Genomic DNA, 14,766 nt, shown 5'->3' on the forward strand with positions numbered 1-14,766 from the left:
AAAATTAGCCAGGCGTGGTGGCGCACGCCTGTAATAACATCTACTTGGGATGCTGAGGCAAGAGAATCGCTTGAATCCGGGAGGCGGAAGATGCAGTGAGCCCAGATCAAGCCACTGCATCCCAGCCTGGGTGACAGAGTGAGACTCTGTCTCAAAAAAAAAAAAAAAAAGACCTAAAAATAAACATAAGAAAATGTTGGCCGGGCGCGGTGGCTCAAGCCTGTAATCCCAGCACTTTGGGAGGCCGAGACGGGTGGATCACGAGGTCAGGAGATCGAGACCATCCTGGCAAACACGGTGAAACCCCGTCTCTACTAAAAAAAATACAAAAAACTAGCCGGGTGAGTTGGCGGGCGCCTGTAATCCCAGTTACTCGGGAGGCTGAGGCAGAAGAATGGCGTAAACCCGGGAGGCGGAGCTTGCAGTGAGCTGAGATCCGGCCACTGCACTCCAGCTCGGGCAACAGCGCGAGACTCCATCTCAAAAAAAAAAAAAAAAAAAAAAAAAAGAAAATGTTAACGGTGGGGTAATCGAACGTGGAACTACAGGTGCATTATTCTTAGTACTTTTCTGTAACATTTACATTCTGGAATGCCTTTGCCCTATCTCCCCCATGCCACCTACCTCCAACTGATCCTCCAAAACCCTCCTGAACCATTTCTTCCACTGCTTCCTCTAACCTCAGTTCTTTTCTCCTGCATCCTTCCTCAGCTTCTGGGACATTCGATCTCCCACAATATACTACAATTCTTTGCTGTATGAGTCTATATCTCTTCAATAAGACTTGTGAGCTCTGTGAAGACATGATCCATGTAATCCTCACAAGTAGCAATGGGCCTGTCCTAAAGCAAATACTCAATAAATGTTGATTAAATATTGAGGAGTGGGGAGATCAGAAAAGGTTTCAGTGCAGGGCCAAAAAGATCCCTTTAGGGCATCTTACTTCAGGGAAGACTATTAATGCATTGTTGTTGGCAGCCATTCTGCAAACCTGAGGACAGACAGCCTATCATAGGCAGCCTGTAAGATGGCCCTTAATGATCCCACGGGCTGGCAACCACACTCTTGTGTAATCTCCCTTCTTGAGTGTGGGCTATGCTTAATAACTCACTTCTAAACAATAGAATAAGGCAGAAATGATGGCACGTCTTTTCCAAGATTGGGTTATAGAAACTCTGTGGCTTCCTTCTTGGGTACTATCTCAAGTTCTTCATTTGCTCACTCAGGCCAAATGCTGTGCTGTGAGAAATAGCCATATGGAAAGACTCACAGGGCAACAGCTTGATCACATCTTGGGAGAGACCTTAAGCCAAAGACCTGTCTAAGCTGTGTCCCAACTCATGACCTATGAAAACTATGTTTATGGTTTTTTGGTTGTTGTTTTTTGTTTTTTTTTTTAAAAAAAAGGTCTCACTCTATCGCCCATACTGGAGTTCTATGATGTCATCACGGCTCACTGCAGCTTCAAACTCCTGAGCTCAAGCTGTCCTCCCACCTCAGCTTCCCAAGTAGCTGGGACTACAGGTGTATGCCACCATGGCTAGCTATTTTTTTGTTGTTTTTTGTGAAGATGGAGTCTCACTATGTGCCCAGGCTGGTCTCAAACTCCTGGGCACAAGTGATCCTTCCGCCTCAGTCTCCCAAAGTGCTGGAATTACAGGCATAAGCCACTGCACCTGGCCTATGTTTTAAGCCACTAAGTTTTGGGGTAATTTGTTATATAACAACATACAATTATTTCAGAGCTTAGAAGAGAGGAAAGCAAAAAAGCAGAAAATAGCACAGTTAGGACCCTAAGCATATATACCTGGCAACCATTCAACTTCTGGGTTTTCTATGATGTGAGATAATTAGTTTCCTTAATATTTACACCATTATGAGTCATGTTTTTCTGTTACCTGAAGTAGAAAACATCCTGATATAAAACTAAATGTCCATCATAAGAGAATGATGTATTACATAGTATAGTATATTCATAGAATAACATACAACAATTAAATGAAAAAAGAAAAGAAAAGAAATGAAACTTCTTTGGGAGGCTGAGGTGGGTGGATCACTTGAGCCCAGGAGTTCAAGATCAGCCTTGGCAACACATTGAGACTTTGTCTCTATTAAAAATAAAAATAGGTCTGGCATGGTGACTCACACCTGTAATCCTAGCACTTTGGGAGGCCGAAGCGGGTGGATCACCTGAGGTCAGGAGTTCGAGACCAGCCTGGTCAACATGGTGAAACCCCGTCTCTACTAAAAATACAAAAATCAGCCGGGCATGGTGGCACATGCCAGTAAGTCCCAGCTACTTGAGAGGCTGAGGCAGGAGAATTGCTTGAACTCCAGCCTGGGCAACAGAGCGAGACTCTGTCTCAAAAAATAAAATTAAATTAAAAAATAAAAAATGAGGCCGGGCGCGGTGGCTCACGCCTGTAATCCCAGCACTTTGGGAGGCCGAGGTGGGCGGATCACGAGGTCAGGAGATCGAGACCATCCTGGCTAACACGGTGAAACCCCGTCTCTACTAAAAATACAAAAAATTAGCTGGGCGTGGTGGTGCGCGCCTGTAGTCCCAGCTACTTGGAGGCTGAGGCAGGAGAATGGCGTGAACCCGGGAGACGGAGCTTGCAGTGAGCCGAGATCGTGCCACTGCACTCCAGCCTGGGCGACAAAGCGAGACTCCATCTCAAAGTCTCAAAAAAAAAAAAAAAAAAAAAAATTATAAAAAATTATACAGATGCCGTGTGGCCAGAAAAAAATTAAATAAATGAACAAACAATTAGCCACATGTGGTGGTGTGTGTCTATAATCCCAGCTACGCGAGAGGCCAAGGCAGGAAGACCTGTTGAGCCCAGGAGTTCCAGGCTGCAGTGAGCTATGATCGCACCACTGCACTTTAAACTGGGTGACAGAGCGAGACCTTGTCTCAGAAAAAAGAAATGAAACAGATCTACATGTATCATCATGCATAGATCTCAATACATGATATGAATTTTAAGAAACAAGTGGCAGGATAATGTAATGTCCATGAGAATAGAAACTTTATTTGGTGTATTGCTGTATCATCAAAGTTAGAACAATGCCTAGCACAGAGTAAAGTAGAATGAATGATATGCTCATTATGATTCCATTTGCATAAACACATATTCTTACGCAAATAATACCATATGTTTTTGAAGGTAGTAAATATATCTAAAAGTATTTCCATAGGCCTAGGAAGATACAGGGATATGTAATAAACACATAATAGAGGATACTTTTTTTTTTTTTTTTTTTTTTTGAGACGAAGTCTGGCTCTGTCGCCCAGGCTGGAGTGCAGTGGCCGGATCTCAGCTCACTGCAAGCTCCGCCTCCCGGGTTTACGCCATTCTCCTGCCTCAGCCTCCCGAGTAGCTGGGACTACAGGCGCCCGCCACTGCGCCCGGCTAGTTTTTTTGTATTTTTTTTAATAGAGACGGGGTTTCACCGCGTTAGCCAGGATGGTCTCGATCTCCTGACCTCGTGATCCACCCGTCTCGGCCTCCCAAAGTGCTGGGATTACAGGCTTGAGCCACCGCGCCCGGCCCTACTTTTTTTTTTTTTTGAGAGGAAATCTCACTCTGTCACCCAGGCTGGAGTGCAGTGGCATGATCTGCCTCCCGGGTTCAAGTGATTCTCCTGCCTCAGCCTCCTGAGTAGCCGGGATTACGGGCGTGCACCACTGCACCTGGCTAATTTTTTGTATTTTTAGTTTCACCATGTTGGCCAAGCTGGTCTTAAACTCCTGACCTCAGGTAATCTGCCTGCCTCGGCCTCCCAAAGTGAGCAACCAGGCCCGGCCAGAGGATACTTTTGAAAAGGGAGCTAGAGGTACAAAATTGGGAGTGGACAAAAGGAACCTTAATATATCTGTAATGTTCTAATTTTATTTTAAGAACCACTACTGGACCAAGTGTGGTGGGTTATGCCTGTAATCCCTGCACTTTGGGAGGCAAACATGGGGAGATCACTTGAGCTCAGGAGTTCGAGACCATTCTGGGCAAAATGGCAAAACCCTATCTCTACAAAAAATGCAAAAATTAGCTGGACTTGGTGGCTTGCACCTGTAGTCCCAGCTACTTGGGAGGCTGAGGTGGGAAGAAAAGAAAAAAAAAGAACCACTACTGTGTAATTCTACTGTGTAATTTAAAATGAATACACTATAAGCTGGGCACAGTAATACATACCAGTAGTCCCAGCTACTCAGGAACTGAGGTAAGAGGATTACTTGAGCCCAGGAGTTCAAGGATGTAGTACACTATAATCATCCCTGTGAATAGCCACTGTACTCCAGCCTGGCAACGTAGTGAGACTCCATCTCTACAAAAAAATTTAAAACTTAGCTGGGTATAGTGGTGTGCACCTGTAATCCCAGCTACTAAGAAGGCTAACATGGGAGGATCCCTTGAGCCTAGGAGTTCCAGGCTGCAGTGAGCTATGATTGAGCCACTGTACTCCAGCCTAGGCAATAGAGTGAGACCCTGTCTTTAAAAAAGTAATAATAATTAAAAAAAAAAAAAAAACTCTTAGAAGAAAACATATGGGAAAATCTGCATGACCTTAGATTTGGCAATAATATCTTGAATATGACATCAAAAGCACAGGCAACACGATGAAGAGTTCTGGAGATGGATGGTGGTGATAGCTATACGACATTATGAATGTATTTAATACTGTTGAACTGGCCACTTAAAATGGTTACAGTGGTAAGTTTTATGTTATGTGTATTTTACCATAACAAAAAAACAACTGGGAAAAAAGCATAGGCAACTATCCTCTTGTCTCAACCTCCGAAAGTGCTGGGATTACAGGCAAGAGCCCCTGTGCCTGGCCACAAAGGTCTTAAATGGACATCTCTCCAAATAATGTATTCAAATGTCCAATAACTACATGAAAAGATACATAATATCATTAGTCATATCAAAACTACCATGAGCTCTTTCTCCCTTTGTCCGCCATCGTAGTCTATGGAGGTTGACTCCAAACCTTGCCATGTCTTTTCACAAGATTTTCAGGATCAAGCAATTCCTGACCAATAAACAAAAGCAAATTTTGCCCACTCCCCAGTGGATTCACATGAAAACCGGTAATAAAATCATTTACAGCTGGGTGCTGTGGCTCACGCCTCTACTCCCAGCACTTTGGGAGGCTGAGGCGGGTAGATCACTTGAGGTCAGGAGTTCGAGACTAGCCTGGCCAACATGGTGAAACCCCCATCTCTACTAAAAATACAAAAATTAGCCAGGCATGGTGTCAGGAATCTGTAATCTCAGCTACTCAGGAAGCTGAGACAGGAGAATTGCTTGAACCCGAGAGGCGGGTGAGCCGAGATCCCGCCACTGCAGTCTAGCCTGGGTGATAGAGCAAGACTCTGTCTCTAAAATAAAATAAAATAATGTACAACTCCAAGAAGAGACACTGGAGAAGAACTAAGCTGTTCAGGTGTATGACTTAACCCTTGCCTGGCATAGCCTTAAGTCTTATCTACAATTTGGTATCTTATTGCCACGCAGTGGCAATTCAGTCTTCTGATCTCTATTTAAATGTTAATACTGGTCCGTTGTGTCTAAACAACAAAAGGGAGGGGGTACAATGAGGCGTGTCTGACCTCCCATCCTATATGGCTGGGAACTTGGTTTCTTCCCCCCCCCCAGACGGAGTCTCGCTCTGTTGCCCAGGCTGGAGTGCAGTGGTGTAATCTCGGCTCACTACAAGCTCCTTTTCCCAGGTTCACGCCATTATCCTGCCTCAGTCTCCCCAGTAGCTGGGACTACAGGTACCCACCACCACGCCTGGCTAATTTTTCGTATTTTTAGTAGAGACGGAGTTTCACTGTGTTAGCCAGGATGGTCTCAATCTCCTGACCTCGTGATCCGCCCGCCTCGGCCTCCCAAAGTGCTGGGATTACAGGCGAGAGTCACTGCGCCCGGCTGGAACTCGGTTTCTTTAAGGTTTCTTTGGGTTCCCCTTGGCCAAGAGGAGGTCCGTTCCATCGGTTGGGGGCTCAAGATTTTTAGTTTACAGGTATTTTGTTCATTTGATTAAAATATATAATTAATAAAAAGAAAGCCAAAGCCTAGGGAGGCAATGTATTCATACTAGCTTTCTATGGCTGCTACAACAGATTTCCTCAAATTTAGTGGTTTAAAACACTTTTTTTTTTTTTTTTTTGAGACAGAGTCTCTGTTGCCCAGGCTGGAATGCAGTGGCACGGTCATGGCTCACTGCAGTCTCAAACTCCCAGGCTCAAGTGATCCTTCCACCCCAGCCTCCCTAGTAGCTGGGATTACAGGCACTTGCCACCACATCCAGCTAATTTTTGTTTTTGTAGACAGAATTTTGCCATGTTGCCCAGGCTGGTCTTGAACTCCTGGGCTCAAGTGATCTGGCCGCCTCAACCTCCCAAAGTGCTAGGATTACAAGTGTGAGCCACCACGTGCAGCCTCACAGATTTATTCTTACAGTTCTGAATGTTAGAAGTTTGAAGTCAGTTTCGCTGGGCTGAAAGTCAAGGTGTTGGCGGAGCTGCTACTTTCTGGAGGCTCTCTGGGGAAAATCCATTTCCTTACCTTACTCATTTTCTGATGGCTACCTTCATTCTTGGTCTTGTGGCCCCTTCCTCCATCTCCAAAGTGCAATAATCCAATTTTTGCTTCCATCATTACATCCTCTTCTCTTTCTGACTGACTCCTCCTGCATCCCTCTTATAAGGACTGTGATTACATCCTGCCCACACAGATAATCTCCCCATCTCAAGACCCTAAACTTAATCACATCTACAGAGTCCCCTCTGCCAAAGTAACATTCACAGGTTCTGGGGATTAGGACTTGGACATTTTGGGGAGCCATTATTCCAACTACTCTTGCCCTTCCTGTGGTTGAGTTACATGAGCCAGTATTTTTATTTTTTTTATTTTTTATTTATTTTTTTTTTTTGCTTAAGCTAGTTCAAGTTAGGTTTCAGTCATTTGTAACTAACACTCTTAATTTAAAAATAGATCTTCTTAGCCAGGTGCGGTGGCTCACACCTGTAATCCCAACACTTTGGGAGGCCGAGGCGGGTGGATCACCTGAGGTCAGGAGTGTAAAACCAGTCTGGCCAAGATGGTGAAACCCTATCTCTACTAAAAATACAAAAATTAGCTGGGCGTGGCGGCGGGCACCTGTAATCCCAGCTACTCAGGAGGCTGTGAGGCAGGAGAATCTCTTGAATCCGGGAGGCAGAGGTCGCAGTGAGCCAAGATCACACCATTGCACTCCAGCCTGGGCAATAGGAGTGAAACTCCATCTCGAAAGAAAAAAAATAGATCTTGCCTTGGCGGGGCACTACGGCTCATGCCTGTAATCCCAGCACTTTGGGGACAGAGGCAGGACGATCACTTAAGCCCAGGAGTTCAAGATCAGTGTGGGCAACATAGTGAGACTCATCTCTACAAAAATAAATAAATAAATGTAAAAAATAAAAAATAAATAAATAGGTCTCTCTCACAAGATAAGGGACGTCCAAGAATTGTGTGTAATAGGCTGGGCACAGTGGCTCATGCCTGTAGTCCCAGCACTTTGGGAGTCCAAGTGGGGCAGATCTCTTGAGCCCAGGAGTTCGAGACAAGCCTAAGCAGCATGGCGAAACCCCATCTCTACGAAAAATACAAAAATTAGCTGGGTGTAGTGGTGCCCGCCTGTAGTCCCAGCTACTGGTGAGGCTGAGGTGGGAGGATCATTGGAGCCTGGGAGGTCGAGGGTACAGTGAGCTGTGATCATCCTACTGCACTCCAGTCTGGGCAATAGAGTAAGACCCTTCTCAAAAGAGAAAAGTAAAAACAATTTTGTGTAATAAACAAAACATTCTTTGGAACTAAGCTTTCACATCACCTGTTCTCTAAATTTATCAATATCCTATCTTTTTTGGTTTTTTTGGTTTTTTGCATGGTACTTTACATTAAATAGGGCAACCCAAAAGCCCAAGAGACAAAAGCAGCCAGGCTCGGTGGCTCACACCTGTAATCTCAGCACTTTGGGAGGCCGAAGCAGACAGATCATTAGGTCAGGAGTTCGAGACCAGTCTGGCCAACATAGTGAAACCCCGTCTCTACTAAAAATACAAAAAATTAGCTGGGTGTGCTGGTGTGCGCCTGTAATCTCAGCTACTCGGGAGGCTGAGGCAGGAGAATGGCATGAACCCAGGAGGTGGAGGTTGCAGTGAGCCGAGATCGTGCCACTGCACTCCAGCCTGGGCAACAGAACGAGACTCCATCTCAGAAAAAAAAAAAAAAAAGCGACAAAAGCAGCAAAGAGACAACTGTCACTTCACTCATGTCCTCCAACCTCCTGAAGCTGATCACACTATTTTTCAAAACATCAGGAAATGACTGAAGGTTCAAGCTAGATGGTCACAGTGATTTCAGGCCAACCACTGCAGGTCTGGGATTCCCAGTGCTCTGTTTAGGGAGATTTTCTACATCCTGGTGACTGACATCCAAATCTGTTTTTCCTGTTCTGGTTCCTAGCATCGAATCTCAATTGCCTACTTGACTTTTCCACCTGTATGTCCCACGTAAAGTTAAAACTCAGAACATTCACAACCAAATTTATTATCTCTCCCTTGAAATCTGTATATTTAACACATTATTTGTCTCTCTTAGTTACATTACTATCCACTCTTTTCCTCAAGCTATAAGCCTCCTAGACCACCACAAAGCCCCTCTCGCCACACATTCAATGGGTCATGGAGGCATACTGACTTCGAACCTGACTTCAGGGCCAGGTGCAGTGTCTCACGCCTGTAATCCCAGCGCTTTGGGAGGCCGGGTGGATCCCTTGAGGCCAGGAATTCGTGACCAGCCTGGCCAACATGGAGACATTGTATCTACTAAAAATACGAAAATTGGCCGGGCGCGGTGGCTCAAGCCTGTAATCCCAGCTCTTTGGGAGGCCGAGACGGGAGGATCACGAGGTCAGGAGATCGAGACCATCCTGGCTAACACAATGAAACCCCGTCTCTACTAAAAAATACAAAAAAATAGCCGGGCGAGGTGGCAGGCGCCTATAGTCCCAGCTACTCGGGAGGCTGAGGCAGGAGAATGGCGTAAACCCGGGAGGTGGAGCTTGCAGTGAGCTGATATTCGGCCACTGCACTCCAGCCTGGGCAACAGAGCGAGACTCCGTCTCAAAAAAAAAAAAAAAAAACGAAAATTAGCCGGGCATGGTGGCAGGCACCTGTGATCCCAACTACTCAGGAGACTGAGGCAAGAGAATCACTTGAACCCAGGAGGTGGAGGTTGCAATGAGATGTGATTGTGCCACTGCACTCCAGCCTGAGTGACAGAGCTAGACCCTATCTAAAAAAAAGAACCCAAAAAGCACACAAAAAGAAAACACACTGAATCAATGAAAAAAATCAATTATTCCATAATGATATTTAAAAAAGTAAAAACTCATTTGTGCCCATTCAAAGTAGACGTTTAAACAGGCTCTTAAAAATCGGTAAGGCAGGAGGATAACTTATGGCCAGGAGTTCCAGACCAGCCTGGGCAACATAGTGAGACCCCCATCTCTACAAAACATTAATAATAAAACTAGCCAGGCTTGGTAGTATGTGCCTATAGTCCTAGCTACTTCGGAGGCTCAGGCAGGAGGATTGCTTGAGCCATGGAGTTTAAGGCTGCACTACTGCACTCCAGCCTGGGTGACAGAGGGAGATCTTGTATCAGAAAAAAAAGAGGGGGGTGGCCAGGCACAGTGGTTCATGCATATAATCCTAGCACTTTGGGAGGCTGGGTGGATCAGCTGAGGTCAGGAGTTTGAGACCAGCCTGGCCAACGTGGCTCTACTAAAAATACAAAAATTAGCCAGGCTTGGTGGTGCACGTCTGTAATCCCAGCTACTTGGAAGGCTGAGACTACTTGGAAGGCTGAGGCAGGAGAATCGCTTGAACCCAGGAGGCAGAGGTTGCAGTGAGCTGAGATCATGCCACAGCACTCTAGCCTAGACAACAGAGTGAGACTCCATCCAAAACACACACATACACACACACACACACACACACACTTTCTGATCATAAGGGAGGAAACTTATTTACGTAATGGAAGGTTTAAACTACCAATACCCTAATCCAGTGGTCAATTTAGCTTCACTTGGCGAATTAATCAGATATGATGTTGTTATGTTCTTCAGATGCTACACAACATGAATCATGCAACATCTCCAAAGATGTATTCTAGCCAGAATGTTTAACTTAAATACACCAAGTGTTTAGATATAACTTTCAGTTAGAGGAAACACAGCCAATAGAGATACAAGCTAAAAACCACGAGGAAAAAAAGCAACCAATGCTTCTCAAACTACAGCACTTACACTGTAATTTATTACAGCCAAAGGATACAAAGCAAAATCAGCACCTGGGATGAAGTCCAAAGGAAACTGGGCACAAGTTTCAAGAGTACCTTCCCAGTGGAGTCACTTAATTCCTCCAGCATCTAATTGTGACAACACTTGTGAAGTGGTATCTACCAGGGAAGCTTGCCTGAGCCTAGGAATCCAGGGTTTTATCAGGGGTCAGTTACATAGGCTGCCTTCTTTACCACTCTGCCTGGTGCAAACCAAAATTTCACACTCCCAGAAGGAAAGCAGATGTTCAGCATAAACTATATTGTTTGCACAAACAGTTTAGACTCACTGAGCTACTTTTGTTTTTTTTTTGAGACAGAGTTTTGCTCTTGTTGCCCAGGCTAGAGTGCGATCTAAGCTCACTGCAACCTCCACCTCCCGGGTTCAAGTGATTCTCCTGCCTCAGCCTCCCAGGTAGCTGGGATTACAGGCGGGCGACACCATGCCCGGCTGATTTTTTGTACTTTTAGTAGAGACAGGGTTTCACTATGTTGGCGTGGCTGGTCTCAAACTCCTGATCTCAGGCGATCTACCCACCTAGGCCTCCCAAAGTGCTGGGATTACAGGCATGAGCCACTGCGCCCAGCCGCAGTGAACCACTTTTATGTGGAATTTGGAAACACTTCTGAAATCCCAAGTTCCCAGATGCCAACCAAAAGCCAAACTTGAGAGCAGACCTTTCAAAGAGCTACTGTAGTCTCAAACCTACTATGTTAATTATTTTCTGCACAATATGTAATGCTATGGCTGAAACTTGGGGTGGAAGTTGAATGAGTTTGTCAAATGGACAACAGGAGATGGTAGAAGGACATTAAAGGTAATGTTGGGAGGCTAAGGCAGGAGAATTGCTTGAACCCAGGAGGGCGGAGGTTGCAGTGAGGCGAAATCACACCACTTCACTCCAGCCTGGGTGAGAGAACGTAACTCCATCTCAATAAATAAATAAATAAAGGCAATGGGAATAGAATGAATAAAGGCAAAGGGGTGTGAAAGGATGCCCCAGTTGGAGAACCTACCACAGTGCTAAAGTTCATCCAGCGGGGCTTGGTGCTTGAGAGAGTATCGGAAGTGGGCGGAAAAGGAAGTACAATATGCTGGGTCTCTTATACCACGTGACATTTTAACTTTATCCAGTAAGCAATAGGAAGCCATTCAATTACTACAGGTAAGAAAGACTGGGCATGGTGGTTCACGCCTGTAACCCCAACACTTTTGGGAGGCCAAGGCGGGCGGATCACGAGGTCAAAAGATCGAGACCATCCTGGCCAACGTGGTGAAACCCCCCTCTACTAAACCCCCCTCTACTAAAAATACAAAAAAATTGGCCGGGTGTGGTGGCGCGCTCCTGTAGTCCCACCTCCTCAGGAGGCTGAGGCAGGAGAATCACTTGAACCTGGGAGGCAGAGGTCGCATTCAGCCGAGGTTGCAGTGAACCAAGATCTCACCACTGCACTCACGCCACTGCACTCCAGCCTGGCCAGAGCGAGGCTCTGTCTCAAAAAAGAAAATTATCCAGCAGGCCGGGCGCGGTGGCTCATGCCTGTAATCCCAGCACTTTGGGAGGCTGAGGCAGGTGGATCACTTGAGGTCAGGAGTTCAAGACCACCCTGGCCAACATGGAAACCCCGTCTCTACTGAAAATACAAAAAATAGCCAGGCGTGGTGGCAGGTGCCTGTAATTCCAGCTACTCAGGAGGCTGAGGCAGGAGAATCACTTGAACCCAGCAGGCGGAGGTTGCAGTGAGCTGAGATGGTGCCATTGCACTCCACCCTGGGTGACAAGTGTGAAACTCTGTCTCAAAAAAATAAATAAAATAAAATTACCCAGCCTGAGAAGTGGACTAGGATTGCAGCAAAGATGTGCCCCTGGGTCCCTGCTGGGCATGGTATTTCCGCCGTTCTCCTCAAGAGCGCCCCTTCTGTTCTGGACCAATCTCAGGTTCTGATTCAAACAACACTTCTTTACATCCTGTTAGTAAAAGCTAATCTGTGGCCACCTCTAATAGTTTGAGATATATTCTTAGAGATGAGAAATAAAAAGACTATTAGGAGGTAACCCAGATACCATTCTGATCCCCACATGGTGAATTCATTGTCCCACCCCATCCACACTAGCCAACTAGCCTTGACTGTCATCTCTCTTTTTTTATTTTTTTGAGATGGAGTCTTGCTCTTCTTGCCCAGGCTGGAGTACAGTGGCGCGATCACGGTTCACTGCAACCTCCATCTCCTGGGTTCAAGCAATTCTCCTGCCTCAGCCTCCTGTGTAGCTGGGATTACAGGCTCCTGCCACCATGCCTAGCTAATTTTTTTATTTTTTAGTAGAGATCGGGTTTCACTATTTGAACTCCTGTCCTCAGGTGATCCACCCACTTGGCCTCCCAAAGTGCTATGATTACAGGCATGAGCCACCGCACTGGCCTTTTTTTTTCTTTTTTCGAAGACAGAATCTTGCTGTGTCACCCAGGCAGTAGTGTAGTGGTACAACAGCTCACTGCAGTCTCAAGCGATCCTCTCACCTCAGCCTCCTGAGTAGCTGGGACCAAAGGCACACACCACCATACCCAGCTAATTTTTTTAATTTTGTAGAGATAGGGTCTTGCCACATTGCCCATCATGGTCTTGAACTCCTGGGGTCAAGCAGTCCTCCCACCTCAGCCTTCCAAAGTGCTGGGATTACAGGTATGAGCCACCATGCCCAGCCTAATCTCTATCTCTGTTATAGCAGTTAAAACATACTCTCTGATATTACATACTCAGTAGATACTTTTATGTCTATCACTAGATTAGACATACTAGAGTTAGAAAAACTAGAGTTTGAGGCCGGGCGTGGTGGCTCACACCGGTAATCCCAGCACTTTGGGAGGCCAAGGTGGGCAGATCACATGAGATCAGGAGTTTGAGATCAGCCTGGCCAACACGGTAAAACCCCGTCTCTAATAAACAGACAAAAATTAGCTTGGCGTGGTGGTGCATGCCTGTAGTCCTAACTACTTGGGAGGCTGAGGCAGGAGAATTTTTTTATCCTGGGAAGCGGAGGTTGCAGTGAGCCGAGATCACACCATTGCACTCCAGCCTGGGTGACAAGAGTGAGACTCTATCTCAAAAAAAAAAAAAAGAAAAGAAAAGAAAGAAAAACTATAGTTTAATCTCTTTGAGAGTAAGAACTATATCTTAAGCCCTATAGTTTAATTTGCACATGCACACACACAGTCAGTATTTAAGCAACTGAAATGTATGCTGAACTGTAGCTAGTTCCTGTCCCTTAGCAAAGCCATTTCCCTGGGATTGTTCATCTCCCATGGCAACAATACACAGTAGGATGTGTTGGAAAATAGTTCTCATTTTCCACAAGGAGGAAATAAAAAGCCAGCCCAACAAATATAAGGCATCACCTGCACTGCCAGGTCCCAGCAAGGAGTCCAGGCCTGGGCCGTTCTTAGAAGCACTCACACAAAGACAAAATAGAAAACTGGTGACAATGAGGGCTGTTCAGACCCTCAGCAGGGTAGCTCAGGACTCTGCCTCTATGGCACAGGGGATGAACCCTGACAGCACTCATTGGAGAATAAATGGACATTATTTTGAGCATGTAATTGGATTGGGAGTGGTGGGGGTTGGAGGGGTTGTTTTCCAATAATATGCAAAGCAACTTATATACTCCACTCCCAGGATTTGTTACATAGTATTCAAAAATATCCTTGTGGGTTCTGCCACTTCAACAAAAATCCCCTCTATCCCTTGGATTATCCCTGAATAACTTATGCTATGCAAGTATGAGTAACCAGAACTCTTCTTTAAGATAAATGAGGCCGGGCGCAGTGGCTCACGCCTGTAATCCCTGCACTTTGGGAGGCCGAGGTGGGCGGATCACGAGGTCAGTAGATCGAGACCATCCTGGCTAACACGGTGAAACCCCGTCTCTACTAAAAATACAAAAAAAAAAAAAATTAGCCGGGCGCGGTGGCGGGCGCCTGTAGTCCCAGCTACTCGGGAGGCTGAGGCAGGAGAATGGCGCGAACCCGGGAGGCGGAGCTTGCAGTGAGCCGAGATGGTGCCACTGCACTCCAGCCTGGGCGACAGAGTGAAGACTCCGCCTCAAAAAAAAAAAAAAAAAAAAGATAAATGAGTAGTTTGTGACCACCCTGGCTAACATAGTGAAACCCTGTCTCTAAAAGCAAATAAATAAATAAAAAGAGAATAAGTAATGTGCAGTCACTGGCTTTTAGGCTGGTCATCTGGTGTTGGCAAAAGGACATAGATTTGCAATCTAAGGACTAGTGTTCGAGCATGGGCTCTGTACCTAACTAGCTGTGTGATCTTGACAAAACCTTTACCTTTCCTAGTCTGTTTCTTTATCATCACTTACGA

The 14,766-nt window shown here is 45.7% G+C and overlaps 1 protein-coding gene across 7 annotated transcripts in view; it reads right to left on the reverse strand.

Annotated features, from left to right (window-relative positions):
- Window positions 1-14,766, reverse strand: part of UIMC1 (ubiquitin interaction motif containing 1) — a 117,279-nt gene that overhangs the window by 99,461 nt on the left and 3,052 nt on the right. The window lies entirely within an intron of this gene.

This window comes from Macaca fascicularis, chromosome 6, assembly GCF_037993035.2.
Source record: "Macaca fascicularis isolate 582-1 chromosome 6, T2T-MFA8v1.1".
Lineage (NCBI taxonomy): Eukaryota > Metazoa > Chordata > Mammalia > Primates > Cercopithecidae > Macaca > Macaca fascicularis.